The 16,864-nt window shown below is 38.2% G+C and overlaps 1 long non-coding RNA gene across 4 annotated transcripts in view; it reads right to left on the bottom strand.

Moving 5' to 3' along the window:
- Window positions 1-757: 757 nt before the first annotated feature.
- Window positions 758-16,864, bottom strand: part of LOC113968999 — a 108,794-nt gene continuing 92,687 nt past the window's right edge. For all 4 annotated transcript variants that reach the window (XR_003534705.1, XR_003534706.1, XR_003534707.1 and 1 more), the window contains 2 exons: window positions 1,966-2,097; window positions 758-1,018 (listed from right to left, as the gene is read on the bottom strand). This is a non-coding gene — a long non-coding RNA (uncharacterized LOC113968999). The remainder of the gene's footprint in view (window positions 1,019-1,965; window positions 2,098-16,864) is intronic.

Here is a 16,864-nt window from a genome sequence, read left to right as displayed (position 1 = left end):
ATTTAGTTTTATCCACAGCAGAAACCAAGGACAGTACACACATGAAGCAAATGGTGATAGTCAGGAATTAAGAAACTAAATACAGTTCACAAAGTAGTTTATAAAAAATAGAGACAAAGCAAGAAATAAAAGCAATATGAATGAGGAAGTGAAGGTAGTGCACAAAGCAGTCTGCGATCTCACAGGGGAAATACATTTGGCCAGACTTGCTGGAACGCACACGGGGTAACATCATTACTTGAAAACTGTATATGAGCTACCAGTGTCACCCTTGTAAAAGAGAAGCTGCTAAAAATGAGAATTGCAGCTGAATCAAATGCAGCCATACTATAAACACTGCATTTTAGCAAAGCCAGACATAGATGTGTCTGGAGACTCAAAGGAAAAATGAATCTAGTAAACAGCAGAGACAAAAATTTCAAGTATTTGTTACGTTATTCCTTTGTTAGTAAGGACTCTAGACCAAACAAAACCCAGTATCACAAAGACAGCTTTAGAAAGATATACCTGACATGGACAGAACAGAATTCACCATAAATCTATGATAACCAGGTAAAATAAATCTTGACATCACTGATATATAGCCATTTCTTTCTGTTGTTTGTGACAAAGGAAGAAGAAACTTTTTTACTGAGTTTGTACTCCAGGTTTTCTACACCTGCTTTCCTACACAGGCAACAGAAGGAAAAGTTTCCAGTCTCTTCCTGTTCTACCCAAACCAGAAAATATTACAGATATAGTTCCCTCTTACCTTTTGAACTTCAGTTTGAACCTGTTTGACATTGATATTTCCAACCACAGACTGTTTCCTGGTCTTTATGGAAGGTCACAAATAATCTTCAGTCTCACTGCTCACACAGAAAACAACTTCAAGAAGCAAAGACCGCTGCCTGTAGGGAGTCTAGGATGGGCTCTTTCCATTGTTTTGTTTAAAAGGCTGCTGGGTCACCAAGGCAGAAAATGTGGTTCTTCTCCATCTTCCAGAAAAGAATTCCCAGCACACAGAAATAATTTAAGACTATTTCAGAGCACAAGGAAGAAAATTCTGATTTACTAGAGGTGTCTACACCTGCAACTAACCTTATTCTGTTAAAGTAAAAATCTATGTGCCTAATTTAAGCCTTTATTTTACACTTTATCAATCCATAGCAAGTACAAGAGGGGAAAAATATCAGGATATACTCTCATTGTAATTAATAAAACCAGATTTTACCGCTTCAGAATGCATTCTCTCAGATGCATCACATTTGCTTTAACATTCCTGTAGGAATGCTAAGAGACTAGTTGTTGTGGGCTTTTAAAGCTAATATCATATTAGTTTTGGTTGATGAATAATATGAACTAACAAACTGCACACAAGATGTCGACAAGCAAAATGAATATTTACAGTGAAAAGGTATCTGAACTTTGTAATGTGGCCTCAGGAGTTACATACCAAACCTTACATATTCATGAAAATAATTATTGCACAAGGCAAAAAAAAAAAAAAATCACCTTAACAGCACATTCCAAAGGAGATATGCTAATAAGTTTGCTGTGATAGACAGGGGATAACTATGGTCTTAGTGTGAAATCATATTATTAAAAGGATGGAAAAGAAAACATGTTTAAACTCTAAAAACCTATGATAAAAAATGCTACTTCTCCACAGAATGAGCACAATCATCACAAGCTGCCTAAAAGCAGAGAGAAAGGATCCCACCATTTCAGAGTTTCTTTTTAGTGCCCAGTTAGTAGTGCACTCTGGGTGCCCATTAGAATATTCTGTGGTACTGGAGTGGAAGCCTCAGGTGCCCAGTAGGGATTGAAGTCACTATCAATTCATATCACCTACTGGATGGTCATCAACTTGCAGAAAGTAGTACTTATTCTCAAAGCAATTACATTAGAGCAGATGAAAGACTGGATATTCCCTTTAGAAATCAGAGAGATATTTTTAGTTCCATCATACAGGAAAATCAGTACCTCAGGTAAAGGGTGGATTTGCAAATCACAAAGTTTTGGCTGTGGTTCAGATCATCTCCCTTATTCAGCAACAGATTTATTCCTGAGGTTAACCTTTAGTATGCTCAACATGCTTCACTGAATAGCACAGACCTGCACAAGTGATAGAAAAAGTAAGTGTAAGCATGAAACGAGAAGCATTGCTACTGCATGGATTGCTTTCAAATTCCTCACTTAGTCTGACATTTTAAATCAAAGTTCCCTGAATCACCTGTGAAGCTATCCAGGCAAATTCTGAAGGTAATTCATTGGAGGAAGGGGTCTCAGACGTATGAGAGTACAAAATTTTCCATGCATGCTCATACATTCACAGATAAATACTTAAATGCAATCAGGCATTAGAAACAGTTGGGAACATTCTTCAGGAAGGCAGAGAAATGTCACAAGTTTGATGCATCAAAGGAGAACTACAAGAATAATAGAGCTGACCATTTCAGTCCTCTCAACTATAGTATTTTCCACAAATGTCTGGTAAGCTTTTTACTCCTTTTGTAATGGGATGTTGACAAATGAGTATATTATTCCCTGGAATAAGATGCGATGCATTAAGTCTTTGAAAGAACCTCCTATAATTGCTTAAAAAAACATGGAATAAAAATTTTATTTAGACTCCTTTATAGACAATAAAATCTATCCAGCTCCAATAACCTCTCCTTTCTGCATCACTCATACAATATGAACAGATTCCAGTGCTACACGGTTTTCCATTTAGAACCACCTGTTACAGCAGCAGTTACACTTCCTCCCTTGAACTCTGTTTTCATAATATCTGTGTGCCAGGTGACAGTAAAATTGTGAAACTGAATCAGGAAAAGTGTAAGGAAGCACCAGTACTTCCATGTATTGGAAGCCACTAAGGTGCAATGAAGTTTTTTTTAAATAAAACCTCCAAATTGAAGTGCCACTCTGAAGCATATCTTAAGACTCATCCTGCAGATCTTGTAAGATAAAACATCGTAGAGTTCTAGGTAGCTGCAGGCAGGCCAAAACAAAAGCTCTGCCCATCTTGCAAACTGACTATGTTAGCCTAGTGCTGAACACATGCTAAGATAATCTCCACAATCTATTAGACAGTCTGCCTCATCCTTCTAAGCTTGTACCACAATAATTCAAGCCCGAATCTCCTTCCAAATGATCATATGAAAGGTACAACTCAGTTTAAACTGGAGTTCAACTGTAAGAAGATGGTAGGATTAAGCTATATGGTCCAGACTCCTAACAGCAATTTAATGGCTAATTCCCCTTAGAGTTGTAAACATAGTACTCAAAAATGTACTTACAAATTATTCACCTCTCACACACATGGCTGGAAAATATGTGAAAAACGTTTTCCTTGCAAGAAAACTAACACTTCTATTTCCGGTAGGACCAGATACAGCAAAGAAAAACATGAATATCGTAGCTGCTTTGCACTTCTTCATTTCAGAGTAGCACAAACTCTCTTACAGATGAACCCATTATTTTTTAAGTCAGATCCGAATCTGGACCCAAAAACTAAGTGGGACCTACCAGGTGAGTTTCCAGGGTCATCTTCTTGCAATCCAGTCTTTTTATATCAAGCAAAATATGACTACAAATCTTTTGGATGCCAGCCAAAACTCTAGAATTCAGCCAACATTGTTGGCTGTTGAATGGTTTTACAAGTGGGTTAAGTTGCCATTGTCCCTTTAGCTCAACAGTCTTTAAAGAAGTATCACTACTAAAAATGAAATTTCATTGGCAACAAAACAATCAGACTTGGACATCAGATGTTTAGCTTACATGTAGCATAGATGGAGGTGGAAGACGTGAAATAGGGAACTATGTATAGGAAATGAGGTGATTTCCTCTACCTTCTCTCTGGCTTTCACATCTGAGAGATGCCGTAAGTATTTGAGATGAATATTGTAGCAATTGGGAAGAACTCCTGTTATTGTTAAAGAGTAATATTGCCTTTACTGTGTCTTTTAAACCTGTAATCTTTTACTTCCACTTGTAATACAGTACTTCAGTCTCAATAGAAACATTTTCCCTTTGTTGGAGAGTTGGGTACCTGAGGGAAGGGCTCAAAATTAGCATGTTGGGAATAAACAGCCCCCATTGAGGTAGCAGATAGAGATTTTTCTGAATGCAGAATGTAGAGACTGGGCAATACTTTCTGTTGATCCATAGGTTGTCCCAGGGGACAGTGGCACCACCTGGGAGATTGTGGGCAGCCATTCCCCCAGGTAGGAACAACAGAGTGTTTTCCCTCTTGAAAGAAATGAGTACAAGAGTCAACCCACAGTTCCAGACAAACCCTGATGTATCAAATGCATTTTTATAGATTAGTAGGAGGTGTCTGAGCTGTAGCTCCTAGTTCATCTTCCATATGGAGCAAGCTCTATATTCCACAATACAATGGTGATTTAGAGTGAATTGAGTTAGGTGTTTTCAATTAGCAGATTAATGACGACTTTATATCAGCAGAGAAATTGGGGGGATGTAGCAGCATCTCTTGCTGATTTAAAAACCTGTTTAACATGTGAAACATTTAAGTTTATATTCACATAGAAGGAATTCAAGCTTGAGTTATATTCAGTTTCTATACCTGAGCTGGAGTGAGCTGTGGAAATATCATGCCTGCCCCAGATCTGCTTCTGCACATAAAGTGCTGATATATTCTGAATATTAACAAAGAACACAGCAGTCAGAAATAGGTTTTGACCAAGCATAGGAGTGTCTCAATTTTGAGGGCATCCTTATCAGATTTTAAGGGTGGGGTGGGGGTAATCTTTGGGCAGATGGAGAAACCTGTGTGTTAATGATTGCCAAGTGTATGTTTTGAAGATTGGTTTTGAGGTTAATGCAGATGCTCCTTGAGCTTTGGTGCACATCTCTAGTTAACATCTGGAGAGCCCAGATGGGCTGTCAAAAAATTGGTGTGGATTTTTATTTTGCAGATGAAATAAAATTTCTTCTCCATCACTACTCTTATGGTTGTAGACTGTTGCATAGTCAGCAATCAGATAAAACAAAAAGCAGCTATAGATTCAAGAATAACCTTAGGATTTACGCGCTTGGAAACTGCCATTTTAATACAGCTATTACTTTGTTGCAAAATTTGCTTTGCATGAAACAGGACTATTTACATGCTAAAAACGTAAAAAAAGTCATGTTTTTATATAAAACTATCTTGACCTTTTCTGTTTTGTTAAGTTTTGTGTCTTTAAAATTGAGTTTTCTGAATTTGTCCCATTTTTGACAGAAAATATTTTATGCCAAACTGTTTTGACCCAGTTTTGAGTTCCCAATAAAACAAAATGGAACATCACTGGAACAGGCTCCTAGAGGTGATCAGTGTCCCCAGTCTTTAAGAGGCATTTTGACAATGGCCTTAACAGCTTTAACTTTTGTTCAGCCCTGAATTGGCCAGGTAGTTGGACTAGATGATCACATTCCAACTGAAATATTCTATTCTAACCTAAATCTGCCCAACACTACTAAAACCAAGATGGTGTATACTTTAAAATCCTGTGCAAGTCAAATCTATACTATTTCCTTACTTTATGTAGTAAAACATCAACAACCATTTGTTCAGTTCAGAGTGGAGTCTTGTTTTATCTAACTGATAGACAGCTTTTCAAGCATGAGGAGTACCTCCAAATGATGCAGAGGAAACATTTTAGGGCTCATAAGCTTCATTTTGATCAGACCTAATATTTCCAGATGTTTGGTGAACTTTGTTTCTTTCTACAATGTGATATTGACTAACTTGCTACATTATTCCTTTGGAAAAAATACTCATGTGGGCTTCGAAAGAGACATTTAACATACTTCAGCTTTGTCTTAAATAAATAGTTACCCTAAAAATAAAATTTGAATATAGCAATATCATATGTAGTATAAGATATATATACTGGTTTCATTAATTGCCCACCTTGAAAATTCTGGCTTTTTCAGTGCGGAGAATTTATGTTTGTATGATCTGTTAGTATTAAGTGATGTTTACCTGTTTAAGATACAACTGTACAACCACAAAAGGAACTTAACGTTTGTTTTTCCTCTTCTTGATTGGGGCAGCTCTGTCAGAAGTCAGAGCTACTGTAATGGTTTCATGCAGTGTGTCCCTTCTTCAGCAGAGCACTTCAGTTTATGATTGATTGTGATGGTGAGAGGCTTCTATAGAAAATGAACCAAGGTTTGCATTCATCTGTTGGTAAGGAAAAACACATTTGCTGCCTCAAAGTGCTTGGTCATTTTTATCCCACTATGATTGGAATATATTCTTACAATTAGAAATTATGTTGAAAGCTCTCACAGAAGCAAATAAAAAGGAAATAAGTAGTAAGTGTGTAATAAATTTTTTCTTATGCAAAAAGTCCATGTGATGTCACATCTACAATGTACAAAACACCACCAAGACCAAAGAAACTACGCTGATTTATACCAGGTGAGAATCTCCCCTAGTATCTAAAAGCCAATCTCAAAGCCACAGCTGGTAGTCTATTATTCTCAAAAATGAGTTCTCCCCTATGTTCATTATTCTGCCACAGTTCATGTCAATATTGGTTGTTAGTCTCCAATGGTAGAATCATACCATATCTGTCCTGTAGACTGCCATGAATGCTTGTGATACCACATCACCTGCAGGGCAGAGATTCTCATGAAGCTAAATGTTTGTACAAAATGGTAAAGTAAAACCATTTTGGATGACTATATTTTTGTGTAATAATAGGAATTAGTAAGGGAGATCATGCACATTGAGATTCAGCTGTTTTGAGAAACTGTATCAGAACAGAACACATTTCTCTCTCTTTTGTGGAAGTTTGTCATAATCAGAAAGGGAAATATTATTTCCAAATTTTAGAAATAACACACAAAACTCATCTCATTTCTGTAAAAATTAATCCTTTATGACATACCAATAGAGGGGATATTTTACCCATGTGTTTTTTCAAGATTTTTACTAAGTGCCATAGAATATATTTGGGGTATTTCCTAAAAGGCTTTTTTTTCCTGATTTGCAACCTGATTTATTCTATGCCTTTATTTAAAAAGAAATAAAGTCCCTGGAACAAATCATATGATTCATGATATAAACAATCAAAACTGAATACAATCAGCAAGACCTTGGAAAGAACAGCATGAAGCTGACCCATACTAATTCCATCAAAAGATGCCTACAAGGAAGACAATGGGCTAAGATATGTCTGGTGTATGATGGATCTAAGTGTAAAACCATTTTGTTATCCTGCCTTTCTCTGATGATTAAACAGAAGTAAAAATTGAATCAAGGTACAGTTTTCCATAACAGTTTCTTAACCTACTTTTGACTTAAGAAATTATTTACCTCTGATGTAAAGTAGAAAAATGTTTATCTTTTAAACCAGGGAACAGATTAGGTGCTACATAAACAATTCCAAAAGTAACTCCTCTAAAGCCACATTTAATTTCATTTTTCTTTTCCTCTGGTGCCTGCACGCTGACAGATGGAATGACATGTTTTGGGTCAGGGGGCTTTTCCACCAAGCAGAACAAGTCAATTTACATTCTCATCAAGATGTAGCAGTCTGTGTTTGAGTTTCTTTTATTATATTGATAAAGTATCCCAGTTTGGAAAATACAAATTTACCCTGTGAAAAGCAAATACTTGAACCTTCTCACATCTTTCTTTAAAAGGCTCTAGGCCAGACTGTCCTAACCAAAAAACTCTTTGATTCACTTAATCAAAAGCACAGCTTGTTTGATGCTGCATAAATTCCCACCTAGGTACTTAGTGAGTTCAAGTACAACTCATGCACTTCAGGTGCCAAATTTACCCTTCACTAATGCTTGTGTAATGCCGCAGACAAGGGGAACACAGGGGTGTGAGGGTGGCTGTTTTCTGCTGGCACTGCAATTACTCAAGCTGTATGACAAAGAGGATGAACAACTGGACAGAAAAAAGATGCCAAGTAAAGGACAAGCAACAAGTTGGGCTTAGAAAAAAATTACCACTAAACTTATATGCAAAAATGCAAACTCAAATAGAAAAGACATGATTCTCTTAAGTAAAAAAAAACAAAAACAAAAAAACCCAAACAAACAAACAAAAAAAACTTTCAAGGAGATGGTGAACCTAAAAGTTATGATGCAAACCTGGAACAAGTAAATTGGGCACAGGAAAGTAGCTGACCATTATTTCAGGAAACTTTTGAGTCACTGACAGGATTTCATTAATATCTGAGGGGCATCCAAGCCTCTGGGGAGTTGTCAGAGTGTCAGGGCACAGAAGAAAGAAATGAATCTCATTCAACATGCAATATTATAATCTTACTCAGCAAGCAACATTATGAATTTGGTTCAAGATGTAAACTGTTGAAGAGTTACAATACATTTCCACAGACATCTAACATACCATTGCATTATAAAAGACAAAGGCAAAACCCTTTTCAACTCAAAAAGAGAATGACCTAAGGAGTAGGGAAGGTTATTATAAGGAAATTAAAAGGAAAAATGTAAATTGGTAAATAGTTGGTAAATCTCTAGATGTTACAGGTGGCATGGACTATTATTTTTTTCTGGGCTTCTATTACAGTACTTAAACTTGTGTTCCTACAGAGAACTTACAGATGGCTCCCACACCAATTAGAAAGTCCTGATGACTTACCATAGAAAGATATAGGATTTAGAATAAGTAACATGCTACAAAGATTTCTAAAAAGAATTAAAATCAGTTGAGTAGAAGCATTAAACAGGTACTTAGAAGTAAAAAAAGCCTTCTCAAAAAATGGACATTCTGTGTAAAGAATACAGAAAAGAGCACACAGGCTAGCATGTTACGTCCTAAGGGCATAGTAGCTAACAGAAGATGGTTTTTTTTTTGTGGGGGGGGGTTTCCAATGAAATAATGTAAGTAGGAATTCTATAATGCTGGGCAAGGTCATCAGATGATCATCATGAAAGCAGAGTTTTTAAGATAACACTGCAGCAGGAAAAATGTGCCTTAGTGCTCACTACAGAGGCCACTGGGAGATTTTCATATCAGAAATAAGATTAAAGCTCTGCCTGACATCACTTACCATCTCACGCCCTAAATAATCTGATCAAAATCACTGAATAAGTCAGATATACTTTTCATATCTACTAAAAACATGACTGCATCCAAAAGAACCATGTAAAGTACAAGGTGTGAGAGCCACCTGGCACACTAAATAATTGAGTCTGTTTTCAACAAACACAATGGTACAGCTACCTGTATTTACTTCCTGAAGTAAAAAATTACAACATTAAGGTTTGATCCTGGTATATAAATGAAATCAGTGTGAAATTTTTATTATTTCAAGACAACCAGGCCAATCCAAGTGTTCTTCCATAGGTACAGAAATTTGAGGAGAACAGTAAGGCCAGGAAAACTCAGAATTGGATCTTGCAGATGACACAGTTTGTCAGGTTGACAAGCTGATGAGCATGGCAGCCTGAGAAACCAAGAGAACTCAAATATAAGGCAGGTCAATTCTTTTAGTCTTAGTCAAAACAATCCACACATTCCATGCCAGGCAGACAGAACACACAGTTCCACACAACCTTTCCCCCACCATCCCTCTCCCAAGCCACGCGGTTCGTGTAGGTGCTCTAGTCCTCACAGGCAGTGACACCACACCTGCAAACTTCCCCAAGGCATCTGAAGTGCAGTCATTTAGCAATTGCCCAGCACAAAAATACAGATCACTAGAAAGCAAAACTGGGAAGATACAATTGCAGTCAAAACCAATAGTGAGCCCAGAGCACATACAGGAAAAAAACCCAACACACCGAAGGGAACCAACATGATTTATGTTGCAACCTAGAGCACTACTACAAGACCCTCACTCCACAAAGCCAGAGCCTGATGGTCATTGACCAGTCTGACTGCTCCCCATGAATCACAATTACAGCAGAACTTGTGATAAATGGCTAAAACTCACAGTGCTCAATAACCCTTAACACCTTTCATTTTTATTTTTTTCTATGTATGGGGGAAGGAGGAAGGGTAAAAAAATACACATTTGTTTGCAAGAAAACTTGCCTAGAGACAGTTGCTCAAAGTTTCTTTGCTTTCCCAGCAGAAAAAGTAATTTTCCTTTTATATGTCAGCAGATGTTTATATCCTTGTTGCTTCCTAATGCATTGAATTATTTACTGTGGCAAGATTAGTTGTGTAAAGAGATCTACTTTCATTTGCTAGACCTGCAGGCTCATGCAAAACAGAGGCACTGAGTATTTGATGGGGGCAGAAGGGAGAAAACCTCCATTCTTTCCTCACTTTGTCAAGATTGCAGTTTAAGGACACTCTCCAAGAACACTCATCTTTTACCACCATTACCCAAATTTTACCTGTTACATTGATTTTATAATTTTGCTGGGACAGCATTAATTCTACAAAAGCCAGGGAAAGTGGAGGCTAGAGTTGGTTGCAGTCTAACTCTGGCAATGCTACCAGATGACTGCAGCTTTATAGGGGGGTTGTAGCAATCCAGTTTGCTGTGCAGCTTCATGTTCTTCATACCTTCTAGTACCAAATGCTCATTACTATGAGCAGCCCAGGTGTATTAATTCCAAAGTTCATCTTCAATAACTTATCTTTTTTTTTATAAAACCTTAGTCATGATTGATGGAAGCAGTGAAACAGGGATGAAACAGCAAAAGCAGAAGGTACCACACCACTGTAGATATGCCCACTCTCTTAATTTCAACTGACTCTGGTTTGTCTTCCAGCTGTCAGACCCACAGTTTTAAGCAAAACCAAGGCTTCTTTTTCTGCTGCTCATAATTCTAAGTTCATGACACGTCCAGAGACAAAACTCATCTGACATCACCACTAAGTATTCTGGTGGCACTCAGTAGATCTTCTGCACTGAGTCAGGTACAACCAGCACTCAGCAATGCCTGACTTGGTGATTGTCCCTGTGCAGATTGTTGGTTGACCAAAGCAACTCACAGTATAAACCAAGTTCATGAACCCTTACCGACCACTCAAACCTGGCTTTTATATCTCACGTCTGGAGCAAAAAGCCAGTGACACACATTTCACACTTGCATGAATTCACATGCAAGTGAGCAAATGCACGCGTGAGAACTTCCAGAGATTGTTCTATCACAATATTTTCATCTAAAAACGTGAGGAACAAATCTGTTGTGTGGTTCATGAATTGAAAAAAGAAAATTCATCTAGGAAACCCTTTACTAAGTGAATGCAAAAGCAAACATTATGTAAATATTAAATGAAACAGGAAATCATGAATACTGAAAATAAGAGGACACGAAAGCCACTGTTTTTACAGGTATGTACATATTTTGTTGTAAGTAGGGTTGTAACAAAAAGTCTGAAATTACTTCTGATTGTGTTCCGAGATATCGCTGTCTCCAGGGTTCTTTCACACTCCAGCCAAGCTCCTCACCTCTCCCCAGATGTTTATTGCTCATTCCCTTTGACTCCTTTTACCTAAAGCCTCTTGCACCACCTGGCTGGGGTTCCATCTTCAAAGACAGTGACATTCTCCCATTTGCCCCACTTGGATTTGCTCAGCCAGGCCAAGGTGGGTGTCTTGTCACCACACACTGCCATGGTTCAAGTAATGGTCAGTGCTGGTCATAAGTATTTTTAAATTACAGTATAATGCTTATCTTTTCATAATTAATCCATTCTGAGTAATGAATTCAAAGCTCTCTTGAATTATTCCCTCAGAGCAAAGAAGGGAACTATTTAATAAGAGGTCAGAACACTCTTAGGAGCAGTGTTTGTATTCCTTTTGTCTCAGCCCAGACTTTTACTCCAGTCCATCATTTTCTGCCAGTTTTTACATCATTGCTGAATCTGGGCATGAAAATATTTTAGTTCAGTTGCCCAAAATACCACCTAGCCTGTAATTAAAGGCAGTAGTACACAGTTCTAGCTGACTGCCAAGTCAGTGATCACGTACATGGAAATTAAGTCTGCTCCTTAAAAAAATTAGATGTAGGTAAATTAAAAGTTTAAAAAAAGTCTCATAAGGTATGGACCTGAGGTCATTTACGAAAGGGAGTAGATGTTCTAAAACATGCTCTCTATTGCCTCCACACAGCAGAGGCCATGAAGCAGGGGGCTAACACACCACTCACGCAGGCTGAGTGTGGGATTCAAGAGGGTTCTCAGACCACAGGGAGAATTTGACTTCCAAGTGAGCAATACACAAGTAACATGAGAACGAGTCAAAACTCCAGCAAGAGGACAGCAACCAGTGGGCCTTACAGAAGTCTGAGATGATTGTACAAATAACTCTGTGATTAAGCATTTCTGATGTTACAATATTCCTTAACTCCCTCTGTGAGAGAAGACTCCGCATATTGTATGGGGAAGTGAATCTGCAATAAGTAGGTAGGGAAAGTTTTAGTGATTTTTTTGTTGGTGTGTTTGCTTGTTTGGGTTTTTTAGTGGTAGTGTTAGTTTGTCATTAATGCATATCAAATCTGAGGATTTATTACTTTTGAGTAGCCCTCATGCAGTACCCTAATTCTCATTAAGAATACCACATATTCAAACGGCAACAGTTTGTCCACACTGACAGTCATTTCTCAAAAGCAGCATGAGGAGCTTCTAGCAGATGACATGTTAGATCATTGAACACAAAGGAAAAAACATCTCTTCTTTAAATATTTTCCTCAGCTGCCACTGTCACTCTTGTGGAGTTATGCAAGTGGCTCAGGTCGAATCCATGGAGTCTCAGACCAATGACCCCCTTCTCCAACACATCCAAAACGCCTCAGAGGTGAGTGAGGCTTTCAGTTCCTGCCTACCTACATATTTAACTTGTTTTTCTGCATGAGGGCCTTTCTGTTGCAAACCCCGTGGAAGCTTCATATGAATTAGAGTGGGAACAAGAGGAATGCTGTCATTGTTTTTTCTAAGGTAGCTTGGACTCAGAGCCCTGTTGGTACTACACAAAACTCTAAAATAGAGTGTAAGTCTGAAATAAGTCATGCAATTCCACTGTAAGAGAGAGACCTTCCCTTCTCGTAAAGTGCAAATCCAAGAGCCATTATATAGTACCAGCAATTACATTTACTATTTATTACATACTGTGATACATCACATAAGCATAATAAGATGTAATATATCGCTATAACATACTATTGTTAAACAGTAAATATTTTTTTACACTGCCAGAAAAGAACATGATATGCAGCACACCACTGTGTTAGTTACTATGATATGAGATTGCCATCCTGAATTAGTTTGAAGGTCCATCAAGCATGGTATTGACTGACACCAGTATCAGATGTTTAAGGGGGCAGTCCCTATGGGGGCAATTATAGACTAATTTACCCATCAGGGAAATTCCTTTCTAAACTCCATCAATTATCCCCCTGAGGCATAGGGATTTATATCTCATGTTTTTAATCCTTTCTAACTTAACTCTAGGTTATCTTATTACACTTATAAATGCCTTTTTCAAAGCCTACTAAGCTCATTTCACTTAGTATAACAATTATAAATTATGCATAAGTTTCCAAATATGTGCAGATAAACACAAAAAAATACATGTTAACTGGGAAATTATTGATAGGAATTGCATAAAAATCCATCATATGTATAATGGAAAATTCAGCAAGGTTGATCACTGAGAAAGCTATCATGAACATTCAGCTTAATGTCTTCCAGCAAACTTCTGTGAATCAGATAAAAACTGCATCTAGAATAGCAAACTTTAGTGTCAAAAGTCAAAAAAGGCAGGGTTTGCTATGTTCTCAACATATCAGTAAGCCTATTTATGTGAGTGTTTCCTATGTTACAGTATCCAGTACGTCATCCAGCTTCTCAGCACAGATTCACAGATGGAAATCTGTTTTGTCAGACCTGTATTTCAGCAATTTCATGGAGAATAACACACAAGACTGCTGTGGAATTCAGCAAGAGACCCCACATTCACATGGAAAGCAGAGAAAATGTCTTTGGCAATCCCCCTTGGTGGCCCCTTGACAGGAAGGCTATACACAGCTAAAGTTTCCTGCTTGCTGCAAGAGCTGCTGGAAACGGACTGAGGTAAGGAAGCACGGGAATCAGATCACCATTTTAGCAAGCACTCTCCGAACCAGCCTTAAGAGCTGAACAAGAAAGGTTTATAGAACATGAGGCAGAGGTCCTGCCTGCTCTGTACGTGTAACAGGACATAGGTCACATCACAGGATTCAGCAAGGAAAACTGTATGAGCAACAGGACTTTCCACCTGACCAAACTGAGTTCTGGAAAACTTATATTCAGATCTGGAGAAAAACCTGAAACAGACATAACTAATCCAACATACACATTAAAGAAAATATTAATTCTTTTTTTTAAATTTTTTTACTAGCTTTGAAACAGCACATCAGCTGTTTCATCAGCTGGACAGAAAAGGGAGTTTGGAGTCACATTAAACCATTAGCAAATTTTCTCCAGGTATACAAGGCTACCAGGGCAGTGGAAGGGCTTCCTGGCAACAATTTAAATACACTTCAAGGAATAAGGCTCAGCTGCCTTCTGACTGCTGCAACTGCCAAGTTTCAAGTGTCTCCTCCTACTTTCCTACTCTTACCCTGGGAACTTGATGGATGCAGAGATACCATTCCTAGGAGCCGTTTACATCTACTAAAGTGCCAGCTCTGTACAGGGCTGTTCTCTGCTCTCTTGAGCACAAACAAAGAGCCTCTTCCACCTCCAAACCTCATCTCCTGACAGGCAGAGACATAGGTTGTGAAAGAGAGGCACTTATCTCTATGTCTTTTTACCTTGAATAAGTTATTCCTAGTCTCTAGGAAGAGAGATTAGGTAGACTCCAGTCTTGTCCACAGTTCTCAGAAGCCAAAAGTTAACATAAAACCTCCCATAAAATGCCTGCCTTTCTAACACAGCAAAAATAAAAACCCCTGTGTGAATAATTGATGTCATGGCTCACCGGATGAAGAACCAGAAGTATTTCACATCAATCCCAAAACTCAATTTATCATAACTGGCATGCAAGATGAAAACATTTCTTTCAGCTCAAGAGACCCCTACCCCTTTCCCTACATATAAATTCGTTTGACTTGGGATTTGGGGTTCTTTGTTGGACTGGGAGGAGGGAGGGATGGAAGTTACAGCAATTAGGGATTTTTAATAAAGGCTGAAGAACTAAAATCACCAAACTATTTGCCACTGGTTGGAATGATCACAGTTGTCACAGGAAATCCAAGTTCACGTTCCTGTGCTCAAGCAAACAGAGAAGTAATCTGAGCCCAGGTATCCTATATCATATTCCTGTACTGCATCCAGGAGTCTACAAATCAGAAGGATGGAAGGACGCATTAGCAGCACCTCACACCATCCGGGCTGGCTCTCTAATCAGCACTCCAGTCCTGACATGCTCTTCTTCAACTGACACCACTTCCTGGATTAGAACAGTCTAAGGATAATTTCATGTGAAATAACTCTGATTTTTCTAATGAATACATTATTAAGCAAAAAAAAAAAATCATCCTGTATGAAACTAGAGTTGTAATTCTATAAAACCTGGTGGGCACAACTTCAAAACAACACTAGTGGAATAGCATAGGGAGGATTTTTCTATGGATGAGAGCTTTTAGGACAGAATAGTGTCGCGACGAGGGAAGAAAGAGACCCTTGATACGAGATTCAACAAGCTTCATTTATTATTTAAATAAGTCAACTTTTATACAGTTTAGTTTGTTTTGGGTACATGCTTACAACTAGGTGATTGGATAGCTTAGTCTGTACATGCGTCTCATGTCTCCAGTTCATTGGACCTGATGTTCTGTCTACGCGGCTTGATATCATACTTGGCATGTAGAGGCTTTCATAATTAGGGGTTTTCTGAAATTTGCAGGTGTACTTTTATCTATACTTTCTCAAGGCTTTCTTGCTATAAACATTAATACATTTATGCAAGTATAAACATTACAGTTTACAACTTCTAAAGTCATGTCAAACAAGGCCTACAGAAATGCAATAGAAATTGTTCACACAATTTGAATCCTGCCACAGAATAGACCATACCAACTGTGATAGTGAGACTGAGCAGGGGAGCATACAAGAAACTTCCTCACTCAAGACACTCTCCCTCTGTATTAGGTAAAAAAATCTCACTTGCACCTGCTCCACTGTGCCTGGAGAGCTACTCACTAAAAAGAAAAAAAATTACTATGCCACTGCTACTGCACCACCATCCCCAAAGAGAAGTGCACTCCTAGGACCTGGGGGATGTACAACAGATACCAACAGAAGCAAGATTATGGCTACTTGAAATGCCACAGGCAACTCCACATACAGATGATGTTTTGTTGTTTACCAACAGAATGCTATTCAGGTCAAAAAGCATTTCAGATGCAGCACGCTGCCATTTCTGACTACATTCTACCTATTTATACAGCTTCTGCCAGTCACAGAGACATGAAAAGGTGTCTGCTGGCACTGCAGTACTCATTCTCTCTGAAGCAGCAAGGATATTATTTAGGAATGTCATTATTGGCAACATTTCAAAGCCATTCAGTGCCAGATTTTGAAAAATCCCATGTATAATTAAATATCTCCCTTCCATGGCCAGTGTGAGACAGAGGGGGAGCAGTGCAGCCAGATCCAGTCCCTTGAACAAGAGGTCACTGGGAGGCACTAAACCTGCTTTTGGAAAAATCAGGATAAGCCTAAATATTATTCCTTTCCTTAGTTATAGTTGCTGGCAAATAGCTTATATTTTGTTGCTGTAAGACTCAAGATAAAACACCTTTCCCTATGGGATATCATCTAAATCCTAGTTGCTCATCCACTAGAAATATCCTTATCTCTCAAATACCTGACAGAATGTTGCATTTCCCAGCAGAAAAATCCTTTTTTCCTAGTCCTAACAGGTTTCCTAGCAGGAACACCACACTC

This window comes from Neopelma chrysocephalum, unplaced genomic scaffold (genome assembly GCF_003984885.1).
Source record: "Neopelma chrysocephalum unplaced genomic scaffold, ASM398488v2 Primary Assembly neopelma1_70, whole genome shotgun sequence".
Taxonomy (NCBI): domain Eukaryota; kingdom Metazoa; phylum Chordata; class Aves; order Passeriformes; family Pipridae; genus Neopelma; species Neopelma chrysocephalum.
This window is presented reverse-complemented; position numbering and strand designations above follow the sequence as displayed.